This window comes from Acomys russatus, chromosome 11, assembly GCF_903995435.1.
Source record: "Acomys russatus chromosome 11, mAcoRus1.1, whole genome shotgun sequence".
Classification (NCBI taxonomy): Eukaryota; Metazoa; Chordata; class Mammalia; order Rodentia; family Muridae; genus Acomys; species Acomys russatus.
The window spans coordinates 57,805,463-57,821,827 of record NC_067147.1 but is presented as its reverse complement, the minus strand read 5'-3'; positions in this window follow the sequence as shown (position 1 = coordinate 57,821,827).

Below are 16,365 nucleotides of genomic sequence, written 5' to 3'. Positions count from 1 at the left end.
CCTCTGCCTCCCAAGTGCTGGGATTAAAGGTGTGCACCACCACGCCCGGCCATCCTGAAGATTTTAACCATGTAAATAATTCATTCATTCATTGCTTAGAGACAGGGCCTTTTGTTTTGTTTTGTTGTTCCTCTGTGTAACCTTGGCTGTCTGTGACTCATTCTTTAGACCAGGCTGGCCTCGAAACAGAGATCCGACTGCCTCTGCCTCCCGAGTGCTGAGATTAAAGGCCTATACCTGGCTGAGACAGGTCTTTCTACATAGCCCGAGGCGGAGCTGGAACTTCATTCAGATCCTCCTGCCTCAGCTTCTTGGAGATTGCCTATATAAAATGGGAGTGAAATAAAACTAAGAAAATCCTTTAAGGGCGGGAATAATGACACACGCCTTTAATCTCAGCCCTCAGGAGGCAGAGGCGGGAGGATATCTGAGTTTAAAACCATGTCCGCATGGAGGAGCCAGCTCAGACTTCTCAACCCCAGAACAAGTTTCTTATTTGGGGTGCCCTACTAGCCAGTGGCTCTCTGCCATCCTGTCTCAGGTCTCCCTGGAAACTGGAGATGCACCAGCCCATTAGCAAACCAAGTCAGTGCAGCCTCTGTGCCTGTGGGACAGCACGCAGCTCTCTCTCAGGTGTGTCTGGACCACCTGCTTTGGCAGACAGCAGATGGCTGCCAGCCTAGACGCCTCACTCCCCTAGATGGGACCTGACCTGCAAACCTGGAAGTCAAGCTGCTGAACCCCCCCCAAATCCCTACTACACCCCTTGCCTCCAGGGACAAGGCCACACACGTGGCTTTTCCCGGTGAGACACTCTCTGTTTTGGAAAACCCTGTTCTTGGCCACTGCCCAGAAAAATGAAGGTAGTGTGAGCTACATAGTGGAAAACCCGGCAGGTTTTTCCTTTCAGGGCACACTAACCGTGGCTGGAGCTGACCTAGGGTCACAGTGACCACCCCACGCCCCTCTGGGTCCCCACCCAAGCTTAAAACTGCAAGCATGTGTGTGCATTCTTTCCCCATGAGAAACTTCCACTGTTTAAAAGCTCTCCCACCCACGGGAGCAGTAATATATTAAAGCTGCTATCAGTCATCTACACTTTAATGTAAATTAGCTTGATCGGTACACCAGGAATCACCCTAGTCTAGAAACCAAACAAGGGAGGTGAGTGATGGATTTACAGTCAGACAGACAGACAGACACAACTGATTTGAGATCAGGAAGAGCCACTGGCAGCATACTGTCAACAGGTGACAGGGAAAGGGAAACAGTACGGTGGGGAGGGTGGCAGGTGTAAACTTCCCCTTTGCCACTCTGAGCACTAACATGTTTTTCCCCCAGAGCAGGCTCGAAGCTGGCCCCGCAGCAACCGCACCCAACCCCACCCCGCCCCACAGCGTAAAATGTGTTTGAAGTCTCCAGTTTTTAATCTGCCATCTCATTCAAATGCAACAACATTCCACTCCACGACACACTCTGGCTTGTTTTTACATCATCAACATAATAGCGAGATTGATTCGGTGCGGTTCCCTTTTCCAAAGCTGTCTGTGTGGCTGCTCCCAACACTGAGGGAGTGAAGGTGAGAGAAACAGGAGTCGGCCTGCAGCAGCAACACAATGAGTTCAAGGCCATCATGGGCTACCTGTGACCCAGCCCCCCCCCCCCCCCCCGCAAAATACAAGAGATCTGGGGAGATGGCTCTGCTTAACGCAACTGTTGAACAAGCAAGGAGTCTGTGTAAATGCCGGGGGTGGGGGAGTGTGTGTGGAGGGGGGTGGCAGGTTGGGTGAGAGGGGCTGTCTGAGTCCTCACTCAGAAGGTTACCAGCAAGCTTAGCTACATCTGCAATCTCTGGGCTTGACTGAGACCCTGCCTCTGTGACTAAAGTGGTAGACTGATTGAAGATGGTTCTGGACCTCCACTTCTGGCTCCCACAATTTGCACACACAAGTGTGCCCACACTGTGCAATAGATGCACATGAAAAAAAAGTAAAATGACTGGGCGGTGGTGACGCATGCTTTTAATCCCAGCACTTGGAAGGCAGAGGCGGGTGGATCTCTTTGAGTTCTAGGCCAGCCTGGTCTACAACGCGAGTCCAGGACAGCCAGGGCCCAGTCTCAAAAATAAAACCAAAACCAAACAAACAAAAACAAATTTATGAAGAGGCCTTTGTATAAATTAAGGTTTTACTGATTGAGAAGATTAAAACACTAACATAAAATTTTTTTTCAATGTCGGCTTTTTCTGTGTATAGCCCGGGCAGTCCTGGAACTCACTCATTAGACTAGCAGGCCTCAAGCTGAGAGATATATCTGCCTCTGCCTCCAAGTGCTGCGACTAAAGGTGTGAGCCAGCATGCCTGGCTTAAAACTTTACTCTTGATCAAAATGGCGCACGCTGAAAGTTGAACACAGACACAAGAGGTGCGTTTGATTTTATTCTAACTCAGGTGCTGATGTGGTCTTTTCCCTATTGGCTAGGGTCTAACCTCACAGTTTTATCAGACTGGTTAGTCTTGGGGGGGGGGGGGGGGGGGGGGGTGCACAGGAAGCAAAGGGATTCAATGCTCCCCGCCATCAGATTCCTGAAGTGCAGCCGGAGCCTTTGAAAGGCTTTAGTGGATGAGGGGACTAAAACATTCCCATAAAAGTCTTAAGAGATGGAGGAGGTAAAAAGGTCTTAGCCGGGCGTGTTGGCACACGCCTTTAATCCCAGCACTTGGGAGACAGAGGCAGGCGGATTGCTGTGAGTTCGAGGCCAGCCTGGTCTACAAAGCAAGTCCAGGGCAGCCAAAGCTATACAGAGAAACAAAAAAACAAAAAACAAACAAACAAACAAAAAGAAAAAAAAAAAAGAATAATGTTAAAATTGTAAAAAATCAAATGTGGGGCTAGGGCAGAAGAATAGAAAGCTTGGGCTAGCCTGGGCTACAGAGTTGAGTTCAAAGCCAACCTAGCAACAGTGAGCTGTAAAAAGAGCTAAAGATACAGCTCAGTGGTCGAATGCTCCCTGAGCACAGAACCTCAGCTTTCATCTCCAGTAGCAGAGGAGAAAACGCGTGTGAGCTGTCTGGGGCCTGGCGCCACCCTCCACCAGCGACTGCAGCAAGCAGTCCACATGCCTCTTACCCAACAGTGTCTAGCCTGGAACTCCGGCCAACACCTAGGGCACATGATGTCCAAACATACAGCTATCTTCCCTCTGCTGGCCCTGGGGCTGGCCTGAGCCTCTAACTATCTTTGAAGGCTAGTCATCCTTTCACAAAGACCAGACACCCTGCCTCTCACTCCAGGTCTGCTGATCTCCTCATGACCCTTCTCTGAAGAAGCTCAGACCAAAACAATAACATAACAACCACCCATGCTGTCAGCAGGCTTGGTTTGCACCCGGCCACTTACCTACAGCAACCCAGCACCTTCACCTGCCCAATGGCCTCCTGGGAAATCAGGTCCTGATGACCACTACGGTGTATAGCTGCTGACGGCTGTGAGCCCATTAGCACTAACCTAACCCAAGGTCACATAGTTAATCTGGCAAGCGGCAGAGACAGGGTTGGTACCAAGGCCCAAGCCATGACTCCCTGTCAGGGCCCTGCCTTGTGCAGGCTGCTTGGCATATGCTGGCATGTTAGCCATCACTGACTAAGCAACTTCTACCCACTGGATCCCTGGGCGGGTGTACTCCCTGCCTGCGGGAAGCAGGGAGGGAGGGGCAGGCAGAGGGGAAATGAAAGAAAACAGAAGATGCCATGCCTAGCCCTTAGGAAGGTGACAGGTACTGCGTGCTGATGACAACAACTCTGACATTTGAGTAACACGTCCCAGTTTTCAAACCCCTCCCATCTTCTCACCAGGCCTTTCCCACAGCCCTGCCAAGTAGCATTGGAGCTCTGAGATGAGGAAACCAGAGGCTGCAAGTCACAAGGGGCTGCCCCCCACAAACATCTGGCTGTTGAGAAGAGTTGTAACTTGACCCCAGGTCTCATGACAACCCTGGGCCAAAGGGAAATGACACACAGTCTTGACAGCCCCTGTCAGAGGCTTCCAACCCACACTGAAGATTCCTTTTCCTCTCCCTGGAGATGGGTGCTGTCTTGCAAATAAGACCATCTATTTTCGGGCCTGGTGGTGCATGCCTTTAATCCCAGCACTCAGGAGTCAGAGGCAGGTGGATCACTGTGAGTTCAAGGCCAGCCTGGGTTTTTTTGTTTTGGTTTGGATTTTGGTTTTTCAAGAGAGGTTTTTTCTGTGTAGCGGCTCTCGCTGTCCTGGAACTCTCTGTGGACCATGCTGGCCTTGAACTCACAGAGATCCTCCTGCCTCTGCCTCCCAAGTGCTGGGATTAAAGGTGTGTGCCACCACAGCCCGGCTCTGTTTTTAGTTTTTAAAACAGGTCTCACGTGGCTCAGGTTGACTTCCTTTAACTTGCTAAATGTTCTAGGCTAGACTTGAATTTCTCCTTCTCCTGCCTTCACAGGAATTACAGGCTAGCCCCACTACACGTAGCTTATTATTCAGTCTTTTGGATTTCAGAAAAGTAACACAGTGCCTGACCATGTAGTAGTTTCTAATGGCCCCACAGAGTATGGTATGGCACACTACAACAAAATATTGATATTTCTGGAGAGGTCTTTGGACATTCACGTGGCAGAGTAAAGACAGCTGGTAGCAGGCCCTTTGTCAGTTCAGTTCAGGTCTCTGTGCTAAATATATGATGTCTTTAGTCCTTCTAGGCATTTGGAGTCATAGAGAAGGAGTTGTGGACCTAGATAGATGCGGATGCTGGCAGGCTCGCAGCCCCGCCCTTCTGTCTCCTTGAACTCCGTGTGAGCTTCTCAGCAAACTCATCACCTTCCTTTACTGGTAGAGAAACCAAAGCTCAGAGACACGGGGTGACCTGTCCCAGGCCACTCAGCTGCTCAGGAGCAAGGGCCCTACCAGACCCAAAGTCTGTGTGATTTGTTTTTGGTTTTGTTTTGAGACAAGAGTTTCTCTGTGTGACCTAGGCTGTCAGTGGATTTGCTTTGTAGACAATGCTGGCCTCGAAGTCACATTGATCCACCTGCCTCTGCCTCGGGAATATTTTGTCTGCCTACCCTCCCTCCAGCGCTCCTTTCACAGGGGTGCTCCAGCCCACCTGGCTTTGTTAACCAGGGTCCTCTCCACCCAGGGAGAAGTCGGCTCTGTACTGCTTGGTTTGGTCAACTGCATTTCAACACTAGGATTACCTAGTAATACCTGGAGATATCCCCAGAAAGGCTGGTTGAGTTCTCACTGGTTACTTTCTTTCTTTCTTTTTGTTTTTCGAGACAAGGTTTCTCTGTGATAGCTTTGGCTGTCCTAGACTCACTTTGTAGACCAGGCTGGCCTCGAACTCACAGTGATCCACCTGCCTCTGCCTCCCAAGTGCTGGGATCAAAGGCACGCGCCACCACGCCCGGCTGGTTACTTTATTTTTAAACCAAGTATGGAGGCCCACACCTGTAATCCCAGCACCTGGGAAGCTGAGACAGGAGGACATCCATGAGTATGAGGCCAGCCTGGGATATGCCAAGTTAGTATAGGATAAGATTAAAAACTCCTATCTCTCAACAAAACAAACAACGACGAGTCTACAAGATGGCTCAGAGGGTGAAAAAATGGGGGCAGGAGGATAAGAAGGTTAGGATACGGTGAAGTAGACAGTGATTTTGAAGCCAGCCTGAGATCCTGTCTCAAAATAAATAGCTGGGCTCTTTATTAAAAACAGCTTTTGGCCATGACTGAGAAATGGCTTCATGGTTAAGAGCTGTCACCACACCTGCAGAGGACCTGAATTCAGTTCCCAACAGCCACATGAGGGTCCCAACTGCCTGTAACTCCAGCTCCAGGAGGTCTAATGCCCGGTATAGGCACCTGAACTCTCATGTGCACACCCACACCCGGACACACACACATACACACACACACACACACACACACACACACACACACACACAATTAAAAATAAAAATGACTAGCTGGGCGTAGTGGCGCATGCCTGCAATCCCAGCACTTGGGAGGCAGAGGCAGGCGGATCTCTGTGAGGTCAAGGCCAGCCTGGTCTACAAAGTGAGTCCAGGACAGCCAAGGCTACACAGAGAAACCCTGTCTCAAAAAAAAACAAAAACAAAAACAAAAAACAAAACAAAACAAAACTAATCTCAGCACTTGGGAGGCAGAGGCAGACAGATCATTGTGAGTTTGAGGCCAGCCTGGTCTACAAAGTAAGACCAGGGTTGTTACACAGAGAAACCCTGTTTCAAAAAACCAAATAATAATAATCCGTGAGAAATCCAGTTTGCCAAGGCTACCTGAACTATGATCATCAATCCTGCTGGGTAACAGATGACCCGACATGCTCTGTGAGAAATAGCTGTAGGACTAGGCGCTGGCACATGCCAGCTGAGGGACAGTCAGTGCCGTGAAGGCCAGAGCTGAGAGAGGGCAGAACAATACATGAGTCACGGTGCGTGTGTCATCCTTGCTCAAGGTAAAATGGGGCTGTTGGGTAACAGAACAATGTCACAAGGCACGATGAGTCGAAGAGCATGCCTGAGAGGCAGGCGGCCAGCGCTGCACTTGGAAGACAAGTTGGGTGGGGGTGTTACAGCTTGCTGCTGCCGCCGAAGGACTGCCCAGCGCGGGTCATAGTCCAGGGTTTAGAGCTGGTTTCCACGTCCCCTGCTGACCTCACCACACTTCCAGAAACTCTGTACCTGGCCTCCTAAGGAGTTTTTAGTTGGTTTTTTGTTTTTGTTTTTGTTTTTGTTTTTAATTTATTGTCTATGACTGCTTTTACCTGCAGAAGAGGGCATCAGATAACATTATAGATGGTTGTGAGCCACCATGCGTTTACTGGGAATTGAACTCAGGACCTCTGGAAGAGCACCTTAACCACTGAGCCATCTCTCCAGCCCCTGGTTCTGTTTTTTGTTTGTTTGTTTGTTTTTGACAGGGTCTTGCTGGATGTAGTGGCCACGCCTTTAAACCCAGCACTCAGGAGGCAGAGGCAGGAGGATCTCTATGAGTTTGAGATCAGCTTGGTCTACAAAGCGGGTCCAGGACAGCCAAGGCTACACAGAGAAACCCTGTCTCAAAAAACCAAAAAGAGATACAGGAAGGAGGGAAGGAAGGAAGGAAGGGAGGGCTCAGTTGATAAAGTACCTGCTGTCCAAACATGAGAACCTGAGTTAGCGCCTTAGCACCAAGAAAAAGGAATGCGGGGGAGCTGGAGAGATGGCTCAGAGGTTAAGAGCACTGGCTGCTCTCCCAGAGGTCCTGAGTTCAATTCCCAGTAACCACACTCCCAACACACAGGAGGCAGAAGCTGGCATGTCTCTGTGAGTTCAAGGCTAGGCTGGTCTACATACTTACCTGCAAACTGCCTCTCCTGTCCTGCACCCAGTCAGCCTTGCTGCCCTTCTGGAGGCCCAAAACTGCTGAATTTTTTTTCTGCCAGAGTACCTTTCTGCTCAGTTGACCTTCCCAGAATGCCTTTCTGCTCAGTTGACCTTTCCCAGATCAAAACCTCATATACATGCCACTGACTGATGGAACCTAGGTCCCGAGCCTATACCTTGATTGCAAGGGTTTCTGGAAAAGTACATTTCTGTCCTTTACTTTGGGGAAGTGCGACTTACGACTTCGGAAAACCCCACACACAGGAAAGTGAATCAAAGCGGTCCTCATGAGACATGACAAACGTCACCCAAACTATGGCTTGCCTTGTTCCCCTACAAATACAGAAAGACTTGTTTAAATTTTTTTATTTTTGGTTTTTTTTTTTTGAGACAAGTTTTCTCTGTGTAGCCTTGGTTGTCCTGGACTCGATTTGTAGACCAGGCTGGCCTCGAACTCACAGCGATCTGCCTGCTTCTGCCTCCCGAGTGATGGGATTAAAGGTGTGCGCCTTAATTATATCATTGTAACAGAGTCTCATATAGGCCAGGCTGACCTCAAACTCACTTTTACTTTAAGATGACCTTGAACTCTTTTTTGTTTTGTTGTTTTTTGACGACAACAAACCCCACCAGGCTGGCCTGGAATCACAGAGACCCGCCTTCCTCTACTTCCCGAGTGCTGGGATTACAGGCGTGTACCACCACGCCCGGCAACTCACAACTACTTTTAACTCCAGCTTCAGGGGAATTTGATGCCCACACAGAGGAACAAAAGTGGTGCACGCCTTTAATCCCAGCACTCGGGAGGCAGAGGCAGGCGGATCGCTGTGAGTTCGAGGCCAGCCTGGGCCACAAAGTGAGTCCAGGACAGCCAAGGGTACACAGAGAGACCCTGTCTCGAAAAAAAAAAAAAAAAAGTCTTGGGCTGAAGACATGACTCTGCTCTTCCAGAAGTCCTGAGTTCAATTCCAGCACCCACATGGTGGTTCACAGCCATCTATAATGAGATCTGGTGTCCTCTTCTGGTGTGCAGGGGTGCATGCAGATAAAGTACTCATATACATAAAATAATAATAAATTTTAACCCCTAATTCCAGCATTTGGGAGGCAGAAGCCAGTGAGTATCTGGAGTTTGAGATCAGCCTGGTCCACATAGTGAGTTCTAAGCCAGTCAGGGCTGCATAGAAAGACCCTGTATCAAACAAAACAAAACAATAACAAAACTCCAACCTCAAGCCCCTAGCGGCTGAATAGATGGCTTAGCAGTTAAAAAGCCATGTTGCTTTCGCCTAGTACCTCCTCCCCTCCCCCAATTCCCAGCGGCTCACAACTGCCAGTTAAACCAGCCAGCGCTCCGACAATCTGACACACCTGGCCTCCGACAGGCCTGCACGCACGTGTGTACATCCACAGACACACACACCCAGACAGTCACACATACACGTAAATTTTAAGAGAGGCAGACAAGGTTTTGAAAGATTGAAATAGATAAGCATTGACTGGTTGCCGCCCCAGTCTTCCCAGCTCCTCCAGCCCGGGTCACATCTCTCCAGCATCATCCAGAGCCGAATTCCATCCTGCCGATTATCTGATGGATGTCTGCCCCCTCTGGCCTATTGGGAGCTCGCACTGCGTCCGCGACCAAGGAAGACCCGCAAAGCCCACCCAGCCACGCCAGGTCAGGACGGGGGCTTCAGGTCAGGAAGATGCTGCTGAAACCCATCACAAAGACGGTCTGCAGCCTCCCGCCTCCCTGTCCCCAGAGAGGAGCAGCTGACAGTTCCTGGAGCTCTCCAATCCAATTATTGCCCCCTCTTCTCTGGTGGAGGCCGAGCCGCCACGCCCTTCCCCGAGGTGAAGACTGGTGGGAAGGGAGAGGGTGATGCTGAGTTCTGCACATCGTGACCCAGCAGCACCTCCTGGCAGCAGACTGGCTCACCGTTACCCCGAGGCTGCTATGACAGCGCCCGTTTCCAGGCGACTGTTCGGGGCGGCGGGGGCGGGGAGGGTGGCAGGGGGGAAATGGTCTGTTTTGGCAACCGGAGGGCCCCTGGGTAAGGAGGCCTCCGTAGGCCGCACTATTTGCATAGCAATCTCCTCCCTCCCACGAGCAACTCAGCGACGTGCGACAGCCGGGGCGCCCGCCCCTGTCCTCCGCCGGGCCCGCCCCCGCGGCTCAGCTCCCGCAGCCTGTCTTCTGGGAGCAACGGCTACCCGCCCAGCCAGGGTATTTCCGGAGAGGCTTGGTACCCTGGAGACCAGGGGAAGTGATGCTTGGGGGGTACAAAACACAAATGGGGGAGGGGCGATGAAATATAATAATACCAGAGTCTGGTAGCATCCCAATGCATTGTGGATAATGACTCACAAATGTTTATTTAGGTAATCCGGTAGCGTGGCCCTCTTGGTTACTCAAAAAATGCCTTTTGGGTCAGGTCATTGGTGTAGGGTGTGTGACTTTGGGAATTGGTGGCTTGGGGTTAAAAAAAAAAAAAAAAAACACTATTTGTTTATTTGTTTGTTTGAGGCAGTCTCATGTAGTTAGCTCTTGCTGGCCCCAAATTTCCTATGTAGACCAGGCTGGCCTTGAACTCAGAAAAATCCACCTACTTTCGCCTCCTAAGTGCTGGAATTAAAAGCCTGTGTCACTACGCCAGCCCAATACTGATTAGTTTTGTTTTGTTTTTACTGCTCAAAATGTTATCTTTTTCTTGAAGAGCTTTTTAAAAATGTCATAATAGCATATATTAATTATACATAATAGTAAGTTTCATCATGATATTTTCATACATTGTAGAATATATTCTGATCAACCCCATAACCCCATTAAAGAGCATTTCCTACCTAGAAACAGACCTGCTGGTGGAGTTTTTGGGGAAATATGGTCAAATTCTTGCAGGGCAATTTGGTCTATCTAATTTGAAAGAAAAAAAAGACAGAGATAGTCCTTGGAACCCTTACTCCTTTGGGCGCACACGCACCCAGTTCCAACTGCACACACCCGGATGAGTTAGTCCATGATGCCAACTGAGATGCCAGGCTGGACCTTTAGACTACAGGAACCGCCCAAGGACACTTGCCTTGACTGGAGCCTAGGAGGGGGCTGGGCAGAGGCAGGTCACCCCAGCTGAGTGATCACATTTCCCTGGCAGCTGGCCAAGGGGCGGGTCCCAGCTGCACCTGTTTGTAGGACGACTGCTTTTATCAGTATTAACACAGCAGTGGAGCCCTGGAACAGCGTTGCAATAAATAAATGAGGGGCTGGGGGACAGGCAGAGCCACCGAGGCCAGCTAAAAATGAGGAGGTTTTTTTTCTGCTTGTTTGTCAGCACTTTCACCTCAAACCCCACCCCACCCCACCCCCACCCCCACTGCTCTGAAGATCCTGCAGGCTTGCTTGTGCGGAAGAATCCTGGGTCTTAAAGAGACAGACTTTCAGGTCATCGTAAGAGTCCTTCAAGTCTGGCTCAACAATTAAGCGCACTTGGCTGCTTTTGCAGATGACCTAGGTTCAGTTCCCAGCACCCATATGGCAGCTCACAACCATCTGTGCCTGCGGATCCGATGTCGTCTTCTGACATCAGCAGGAAAACAGGAGGTGCACACGGCACACAGACATGCATGCAGGAACAAAACACGGATAAACATAAAAATAAAATTAACCTTAAGACAAAACAATGATGAAAAAGCTTCCTCGTGCCAGGCTTCTCCAGCCAAGCAAGGGATCTGGCGGTTAGTGTGTCCTGGACCTGGGCAGGAAGGACACCCCTTCTTTCTTCTAGCATCCGAAGAAGCAGCTTAACTAAAGTGCACCTAGCTGTGTGATTCAAGTTTTGTCACCAACCAGCTAGAGTGCAAGACAATACAAATCTGGGCTGACGATGGGACTCAGTGGCAGAGCCAGGTACATTAAGGCATAAGACAAAGCTGCCATCCAAGGCTACCTAGCTACGCCCAGAGATGAATTGCCTCCGTTCTAACTAGTAGACATGAGTCACTCGCTTGCCATGCTGCAGACAGGAAGGCAGGTCTCTAAGGGGCACTCAGGTGCCAGTTGCCAGCCTACTGGGCTGCAACCACCATCCTTACACCCACCAGTTCTGTGCCTGTGGGAGGATATTTCACCAGCGCAATCCTTGTGTTCCTGCTCTGAGGTGAAGAAAGCACACCCGTGTGCTTGCTGTTAGCATCCGGTGTATATGGTGCCTCGTCGTGTCAGCACTTGGGGACCACTATGCTTAGTGAGGATGGGGACCCCATGGTGGCCGTCTCGACAACCCAACATCTTCACATAGTGTTGGTACTAGCAGAAGGCATCGTTGGCTGACGGATCGATGAATGAATGGCTCTCGAGTTAAAAATCATGGCCAGACGCCATGTAATCCCAGTATTCTGGGAGGCAGAGGCAGGAGGATTGCTGTGAGTTCAAGGCCAACCTAGTCTTCGAAGGGAGTCCAGGACAGCCAGAAAAAGAAGAAGGAGAAGGAGGAGGAGAAGAAGGAAGGAAGGAAGAGGAGCAGAAGGAAGAAAGAAGAAGAAGAAGAAGAAGAAGAAGAAGAAGAAGAAGAAGAAGAAGAAGAAGAAGAAGAAGAAATAGAAGTAGTAAAATCTGGGGTAGGGATTGTGAATGTAAATTCAGGGCCATCTGAGCCTGGCTGTCTAGGCAATTCATATGTGGGAGATAGCAGAGGGTTAAAAGCCATTCTGCCAGTCCCCAGGCCCCAGAGGCAGGCAGTCTCTTTGATCCCTCAGTTTTATCCATCTAGGATACTTTCAGGAGAGAAAAACAGGAAGCATTGCTGATAGCCAGTGTGTGTGTGTGTGTGTGTGTGTGTGTGTGTGTGTGTGTATGTGTGTTCAGGCTTGTGCACTCTCTCTCTCCCTTCGGGAGGTAGGAGGAGGAAGTCCTCTGGGTCACATTTTGCCAGGACACCAGGCTCCTTCCTTTCTTTCAGATGCTGCTGGGGCTTCCAAGGGGACAGATAAAAATCATCTCACTTGATGCAGACAGAAAGATGTGGCCACAGCCAGCAAAGCAGACAAGCCCCTTGGTAGAGTAGGTCAGCATTACTGACCAGAGGAGCCCTGCTTTGTGTTCATTTGTTTGCTCATTCATTCATTCATTCATTCACTCAGATGCTCCCTAAGTGTGACTCCCCTGAGTGCGGTTACACAGGTGTGCTGGGCTTCCTGCAAGGCATCAATGCACAACAAATGAGCTGCACCCCCACTTCCACTAGTCAGATTTCGACTGTACTTTTTTCTTTTTGTTGTTGTTTTCTTTTTTGGGGGTGGGTTGGGTTTTTTTGTTTGTTCTCTTGTTTGTTTTTCAAGGCGGGGTTTCTCTGTGTAGCCTTGGTTGTCCTGGACTCACTTTGGAGACCAGGCTAGCCTCGAACTCACAGCGATCCACCTGCCTCTGCTTCCTGAGTGCTGGGATTAAAGGCGTGTGCCACCATGCCCAACTATTGTTGTTTTCTTTTAGGATAGTGAATTGTGTACTGTGTAGCCCTGCCTGGCCTGGAACTTGCTACATAGACCAGGCTGGCCTTGAACTCACAGTCTCAGCCTCTGCAATGCTGGAATGCTAGGATTAAAAGTGTGCACCACTATGTCCTGATTATAACAAAGCCTTAGTAAACTTTCTAAGCTGGCCAGTGGTGGTGCCTTGATTCTAGTACCCAGGAAGCAGAGTATCTGAGTTCGGGGCCAGCCTGGTCTACAGATCAGTTCTAAGACATCCACGGCTACACAGGAAAAATCTTGTCTCAAAATAAAATTTCCTGCAAGCAGCTGGGAACGGTGGTGCACACCTTTAATTACAACACTAGGGAGGCAGAGGCAGGTGGGTCGCTGTGAGTTCGAGGCCAGCCTGGTCTACAAAGTGATCCTAGAACTGCCAAAATAACACTGAGAAACCCTGTGTCAAAAAACTAAAAAAAAAAGCTAGGCGGTGGTGGCCCATGCCTGTAATCCCAGCACTCGGGAGGCAGAGGCAGGTGGATCATTGTGAGTTCGAGGCCAGCCTGCTCTACAAAGCGAGTCCAGGACAGTCAAGGCTACAAAGAGAAACCTTGTCTCGGAAAAAAAAAAATTTTTTTTTCCTGCAAGCACCAGGTATGGTAGCATGTGTCTACAATCCCTGGAGGCAGAGGCCAGAGAGATTTTAAATTCTTTGACAACCAGGACAAGAAGAGGCCCTGCTTGCAGGAGTGGGAAGGAAAATGTCCCCATGTGTCACCAGTGTCCCCAAGCCAATCCCTTTGGAGTTATCAACAGGGTGGCAGGGAAAGATTATCTAATCTGGCTTCCTGTTATAAAGGAACGAACTGAGGCGCACCCTGGCTCGGTCATCATGTTCCGCTGTGTGCAGGGGCTGAGTGGCTGCTGGAGTCACTGGAGAACACCCTTTGACCTTGGAACCCTCCCCTGCCTGTGGGTGTCAGCACTTAGCTGGTCTTGGGCTGCTGCAGGGTCTGGTCTCTCATCCTGCTTTGCGCTTCAAACCCCAGGCCTCTTTTTCACGTTGTTACTAGAGGTGGAGTCGGGACTGGAGTGTGCTAGCACCATGCTGAGCCTCCAGCCAAGGCCGCCTTCATCTTCTTTAGAAGGCTGTGTGGGCTGAGAGTCTGGGTCCCCAGACTACTACTCCCTGTTGTATGGATTCTTTTCCTCCCAGCCCATTCCTGGTCTTTGCAGGCAAAGTGCTCTGAACCTATCCCTGACCTCCCACACTCCACTGTGTTTGTTGGAGGGCAATCCTGAGCTTGCACAGTCTCACTTGGGTCTCCTAGCACCCTCCTCCAGAGGGAGGAAAGGAAAGCCAGTCAGTTCAGCCAGGATTTCCAGTAACACAGAACTGAAAGTCAAGGGGGAAGTCGGGGGTGTGGTCTGGAGTGCCTATCATCCTTTGACCTTTGGAACAGGGGGGGCGGGAGCCCCTGGAGTGGAGTTCCAGGCCGTCCTTGAGCTACATTCTTGGGACAGACTAGTCTTTATGACAGGGCAATCATGAGGGAACCAGGCTCAGGACTCAGTACTTAGCCTGGCTGACCTCCAGTGGAGGAGCCTCTTGCTTTGCACTGTGGGGTGTTGGGACCTTAGGCTGGCTCCCATTTTCCTTAGAGGGAATGGCAGGCTCTCCAGAGGTGAGCAATTAAGGAAGCACTTTGAAAAGTTAAAAGCAGCCTGGCGTGGTGGCGCACGCCTTTAATCCCAGCACTCGGGAGGCAGAGGCAGGTGGATCCCTGTGAGTTCAAGGCCAGGCTGGTCTACAAAGTGAGTCCAGGACAGCCAAGGTTACACAGAGAAACCCTGTCTCAAAAAACCAAAAAAGAAAAAGAAAAAGAAAAGTTAAACGCTGGGGCTCGGAATAGGTCTGTGGTAGATTTTCTTCCTACCTTTACAAGGCTCTTGGGTACAATCTTAGGTACGGGAGGGGCAGAGGTAGAAAAAAAAAGGTAGATGGACCCGAATGCTCAAAGCCCTGGCTCCATGCCCTCATAAACAGGGTATGCTGCCACATCCCCGTACTCCAAGCTCTGGAGAGGTAGAGATAGAGACAGGTGGGTCGCTGTGAGTTCGAGGTCAGCCTGGTCTACTGAGCTAGTTCCGGGACAGCCAAGGCTACACAGAGAAATCCTGTCTCAAAAAAATATATAATAATAATAATAATAAAAGAAAGAAAGAAAGAAAAAAGGGGGACTGGAGAGATGGCTCAGTGGTTAAAACACTACCTGCTCTTTCAGAGGTCCTGAGTTCAATTCCCAGCAACCACATGGTGGCTCGCAACCATCTATAATGTGACAATAAAGAAATCTTTAAAAAAAGAAAAAAGGAGGAAGAAAAAAAAAAAAAAAGGTGGCGCAAGCCTGGAATCCCAACACCCGGGAGGCAGAGACAGGTGGATCACTGTGAGTTCAAGGCCAGCCTGGTCTACAAAGGGAGTCACGGACAGTCAAGACCACATGGAGAAATCCTATCTCAAAAAAAAAAAAAAAAAAGAAAGGAAGGAAGGAAGGAAGGTTCTTTCTGCTTTGCCTTGGGCCTTAGAGGAGAGCCTGGGAGCCTCCACTGATGTCTGGTACCACCTCGGACGCCGTGCCCAGCTTCCTCCATAGTATCTCACTGGTAACCTGGAGGCTGAGCATGTTCTCGGACCCCCATGCCCCGTGCATGCATGCACTTCCATTCTGCACTATTTCCTGTCTCCTTTCAGGGGTGAGAAGTCAGAAGCAAAGAGACCATTAGACAAGGGACCTCTACTCCTACAGCTGGGACTTATATCATGGTGGCCAGGGACCACAGCGGGCCCCTTCTCCTGACTTCCTGGAAGCCTGAGTGTTCTGCCAGTAGCTGGTTGCTGAGAAAGACCTTCTCAAGCCCTGAGAAATCCACTTTGGTAAGGAGACCAGCTCGGCTTCTTATTAGCCATGTGACCCAGGCCAGTCACATGCATGGCAGCCTTGATAAAGTACTCCACCTACCTCAGGGGTGATGTGAGGGTTCCAAGAAATCAGGGACATTGCAGCACTGGGAAACAGCTGTAAAGAGGAACAGAAAACAGGCACAGGCAAAGCAAGCAGTGGGGTGCTGTTTGCCATGGCCCCTCAGGTCCTCAGCTTGTCTTCAAGGCATCTGGTGTCAGAAGTCAGAACCTGGCACTGCAGTATCTCACACCATTTTTTGTTCCTCTTATGGTTTCCTTTTTCTTTCTTTCTTTTTTTTTTTTTTTTGTTTTGTTTTTTGTTTTGTTTTTCAAGACAGAGTCTCTCTGTGTAGCCTTGGCTGTCCTGGACTCACTTTGTAGACCAGGATGGCCTCAAACTCACAGCAATTCGCCTGCCTCTGCCTCCCTAGTGCTGGGATTAAAGGCGTGTGCCACCATGCGTGACCTTTCTTTCTTTCTTAAGATTACATATATATATTTATATTTATATTTATT